Source organism: Spinacia oleracea, chromosome 1, assembly GCF_020520425.1.
Source record: "Spinacia oleracea cultivar Varoflay chromosome 1, BTI_SOV_V1, whole genome shotgun sequence".
Classification (NCBI taxonomy): Eukaryota; Viridiplantae; Streptophyta; class Magnoliopsida; order Caryophyllales; family Amaranthaceae; genus Spinacia; species Spinacia oleracea.
In genome coordinates this window covers 10,389,586-10,394,984 of record NC_079487.1, presented here as the reverse complement: position 1 = coordinate 10,394,984, position 5,399 = coordinate 10,389,586, and positions in this window count along the sequence as shown.

Sequence of the window (5,399 nt, the reverse complement as noted above, 5' to 3'; positions counted from 1 at the left end):
GCGAGTCCTCGCTCGTTGTGCGCGCGAGCAATGCTGGGCGCAGCGCTCGTGGCACGCGAGCTTGCGCTCGCTGCGCGCGAGGCTGCGCGCTCTTGTGCGAGGCAGCGCGCGTTGTGGCGCAGCTCGCTTGCTGCCCACACGCGACTGCCTTGGCTCGCCCTTCGCCCATGCCCATTCGTCCATTGCTCGTGGCACACGACACAAGGCAGGGCTGCTGCCTTGTGCTCGTGCACTACGCCCTTGCTCATTGCATTCGTGCCGCACGGGCGACGAGCTCCCTTGCTCGTCGTCGCATGCCCGCATTATACAACACCCCTTAAGGGTAACACGAAGCGTCCATTGCTTCGTGCGTGCAAGTTTTATGAACGAATCGCATAAAAATTTAAAATTTATATTTAAAATTAATGACAAATTAATAAATAATATTAATTTCATAATTTTAGGGCGAAAAATCGAAAATTTATTATCCAATTGATTTCCGATTGTTATGGATTCAAGTCTAGGTCATAAAAATTTAAAATTTATCATAAATTTACAATTTTTATGGTGGTTTTTAATCATAGGTTTCTAATTAAATTACAATTAATTATGAAAATCAAATTAATTCTAAATTATTCTAATTTTCAACAAATTAATCATAATTACAAATTAGATTGCATAATTAACAAGACTAGGCATTCAAACTTGTTAAACATATGCAGTAGGTCAATCAAAAATTCAAGATTTATCAACAAGAATCGCAAATATTTAATTTAACATCTTAAATTTACGAAATTTTGCATTCGAAAAACTAAAACCTTCGAAAAGTCATAGTTAGGCTTCGAATTTGAGAATTCTGGGTTCGGCAGAAAAATACTGTTTTTGTCAAAATTTTAGAATGCCTTTTACATGCGGAATTGACACAAAAATCACTCAATTCGGATGAGTAACGAAGAAACTGCCGAAAAACTGCGTACGTATAATTAAATAAACGCAATTTGCAATTAATTAACAATTACGAAAATTAATCACCCCTTTTAATTCTTGCAAATTTGTAATATTTAACCATGTTCATGCAATTTAGATTATGAAAATAATAAGGGGCTCGTGATACCACTGTTAGGTTATGATACATATGACATTACATAGATCATGCGGAAACAACCATTAACCCAGGACAACATATTATTTACACATAATCATATAGCATAATTTAGATGCATACTCTTTGTTGCGTGCCCTCCCTAGCTGCGCCCGAACCGAACAAGAACAAGTCTTTAGGACTCCAAGTGTCGTCCCTCCGTAGACAGTCCACAGCACGTCCGGATCCGCCTTAAGATTGACCAACTAGAATCGCCCTTAAGGTACTAGAAAATTTCGGCACTTTTATGAGCAAGATGTGTGTTTTAATTTTCTCTCAAAAAACTCACTTTTGAATACTTTGAAACTTGTTTTAAATTGTGAGCCCTAGCCTCATATTTATAGGGGTATGGAAAGGGAATCGAAATCCTATTCAGATACAAATTAATTAAACCTAGAATCCTACAAGAACTCTAATTTAATTAATTTATCAAATAGAATTAGGAATTTAATCATTAACCGAACTCTGCATGTTTTAGGAAACGTGCACGAACACAAACACTTGCACACACACGCACGGCAGCCACGATGGGCCCCCATGCGTGCGCGCGAGCAGCAGCCCACGCAGCGCCCGCGCGCGCTGCGCGCTGCGCGTGCTGTGCGCGCTGCGCAGCCTGCTGGGCCTGGCCTTGCGCTGGGCCTGGCGTGGCTGTTTGTGCGGCGCGCTTGGCTTGCTGGGCGATGGCCTGGCTTCGTGCTGGGCCTCGTCCGGCAGGCCTCGTCCGATGCTTATTCGTACGATGCGCTTCCGATTAAATTTTCCGATTCCGGAATTCATTTCCGATACGAACAATATTTAATATTTCCGATTCCGGAATTAATTTCCGTTTCGAACAAATATTTAATATTTCCGTTTCCGGAATTATTTTCCGATTCCGGTAATATTTCCGATTCTGACAATATTTCCGTTTCCGGCAATATTTCCGATTCTGGCAATATTTCCATTTCCGATAATATTTTCCGATACGTACCATGTTTCCGTTTCCGGCAACATCTACGACTTGGATAATATTTATATTTCCGATACGATCCATATTTCCGTTTCCGGCAATATCATCGTTTTCGGAGTATTCATTTCTTGCCTGTGACGATCTTAGCTCCCACTGAAACCAAGATCCGTCGGTTCCGAATATTCATAGATGGAGTATTTAATGCCATTAAATACTTGATCCGTTTACGTACTATTTGTGTGACCCTACGGGTTCAGTCAAGAGTAAGTTGTGGATTAATATCATTAATTCCACTTGAACTGAAGCGGCCTCTAGCTAGGCATTCAGCTCACTTGATCTCACTGAATTATTAACTTGTTAATTAATACTGAACCGCATTTATTAGACTTAACATAGAATGCATACTTGGACCAAGGGCATTATTTCCTTCACATAGAAGCCTATCATAAACTACATGGCATATTTAATTTTCAAATCCATGTTTGTAATGTAGTTATGTGTAGCAAAATATGTGATTGTGTGTGACAAACTATCCGAGAAAACCAATGACCTTAAAAATTGCCCAAACATTCATAGACTAATTTGCCAAAGAGTTATACCGAAACACGTGTTCTGCAAACCCGAATGATCGCCACAAAATAAGCGACGCTCGGGATGGCCTGTAACGAATCCCACAAACGCTGTTACGCGTAAAGGACGTTATTAGGCAAGCACGCAAATAGAAGTCGCATAAACAGAAAACAGAAAACGAGAACCAGCCAGGGACGCATTTTTAACGCCCCTGGCTGGGCGCCAAAATTTCTCACGCCCACTGCTGGGCGCTGAAGTTGCTGCTTGGCTTTCTGGTCAGGCGCAGTAGCCTCGGTGCCCAAGCAAAAAGAAAGTACATAGCACAAAAAATGCTCATCAAAAGAATTGCTACGAGGGCGTAAGAAAAGCACTCGATTTCAAAAGGCGACTCGCGAAAAATTAATAACTCTTTGTGTCGTCGTTAGGCCTCCTACGACGGCAATGCTCGGCACCAAAACCGAACATGCTAAAAACTATGAATGTCACACAAGCAAGTGTTTCGAAAATCCAAAGAACGACCAAAATAAAAAAAAAAACCCAAAAAGTGTACCGACAGAAGAAAGAGCGAAAAGAAAACACCAATTTAGAGAGTCGAAGTCTAGACTAAGTAATGCTTGAAACTTTGGGAACCTAAACTTTAGCTTATCTTATGCCTAGGACTGGTCCTGCCACTTGGTGCCGATCAGGGAATCAACGGCTAGTGCGTCTCGAAGATACATCACCAACACCAGGTCTAGTAACTCCAAGCTCCGTCCGTCGTCCCTCATTTCAAGGATCTCCGCTTCCCCAACCTCGATTCGCACCTCCAAACATGTCCATCGAAGATTTACGAGACCAGATGGTCCAAATGACCCAACTCATGGGCCAACTGAAAATGGAAAACGAAGCCTTAGCGACTGCGCAAGCCAAAAATGACCTCGAAAACGAGAAGAGGATCGAAAAACTGGTCCTACGGCAAACCATGGGGAGAAAATACTTCTCCCTCGAGCCTGAACCTTTTTCTGGCAAATTACCAGAAAAGTTCAGTTCATCTGACTTACCAAAGTTCAAGGCCACGGACAACCCCGTGATCATCTACTAAGCTTTGTGAATACCATGAACTTGAAAGGCGTGGACAAGTCCATGTACCTACCTGCCTTTCCTTTGTCCTTGGAACCTGTGCCGCTCAAATGGTACTATCACCAGGACCCTAAGCTCTTCCCCACTTGGGAAGACATTGTCAATGTCTTCATCAAGCAATACTCGTCGAACATAGATTTCCAAGTCACCATGCGCGAGCTGGAAGTTCTCTTCCAAAAGAAAAATGAGGGTTTCACAACCTACTTTGCTAGATGGAGGGACCAGGCGGCCCAGCTAATCAATAGGCCTCCCGAAACAGAATTGGTCCAGAAATTCATTGACAACTTGGACCCGGCTTACAGACAACACCTTAAGTACCTAGGACTCGACACTTTCAAAAGGGTTTATGATGTGGGAATAAAAATCGAGGACGACCTCGCCAAAACCATACATAGCAAACCTGCATATATGACCAACACCTATAATCGGGGTAACACACCCCAAGCCCAAGAAGTCCATGTTGTAGAAGAGGCTCCCGCCCGAAGATACCCTGTAAGATGGGTCCGAGACCGAAAGTTTGCCCCACTCGGGTCAACTTTGGTACAAGCCTTTGAAAGACTAACCAATCAAGGAAAGTTGAGACCTATAGGCCCCACCCGTGACCCTCCTTTCAAAAACAAATATTGGGTCGAAGGTACTTACTGCAAATTCCATCAAGGAAATGGGCATGACACTGAAAACTGATGGAATCTAAAACATACGATCCAGGACATGATAGAGGATGAAGTAATACCTCTCCCTAACGTTGGAAAACCCAACAACAACAAGAGCCCACTGGGCTCTTGTCACATCTCTCTCGACCAACCAGAGAATTTCGACCCCACGGTGTATATTACACCTCAAGGTGCACCACTCGCTGTGGTACCTATGGATCGAATCGAGGGGGAAGTGTGCGGTGTGTGGAACGATGATGCTGAAGATATTTACCTATCTCAAGTCTCGGGCCAGGACCTCTTCACTGAAACTTGGCCCGGGTATGCTCTCATTGACACCACCCCTCAGGAGCCCGAGGTCGACAACCTCACCCGATCCGGAAGGATATACCAACCGGATATTCACCCACCTCCTATGGACGACATCCCGGTTAGGCAAACTCCTGAGAACGGGCGGCACGCCACCGTCGCGGAAGTCATTGAAAATCCTCTCCTGAAACAACTGAAAAGAACCAAGGCTGAGATTACCATCTGGGATCTTATGTGTACTTCAAAGGAACATCGCGAAAAGCCCTTTACCTAGTGGTTGGATGCAAAGGACAAAAAATCCCCCTAGCGCTCGTAGATAATGGTTCGGCGGTTAATGTCTGCCCATTGCGAACCGCCCATTGCTTGGGGCTAGGAAGCGATGACTTCCAAACCTCCTCACAAGGGGTACGAGCTTATGATAACTCCCGAAGGCCTGTGTTGGGAAAAATCAACCATACCATACAAACTGGGCCTGTGGCACGCACCACGGAGTTTCAAATAATCGACATCAAGCCCACTTTCAACCTCCTCTTGGGGCGACCTTGGCTCCATGACTTAGGAGGTGTGGCTTCAACCTTGCACCATATGGTTAAACTTAACCATAACGGGGTAATACTAGAAATCCGCGCCCCTCCTCTCAACGTCAGTTGTACTATGGTTGGAACGGCCGAAACTGCAG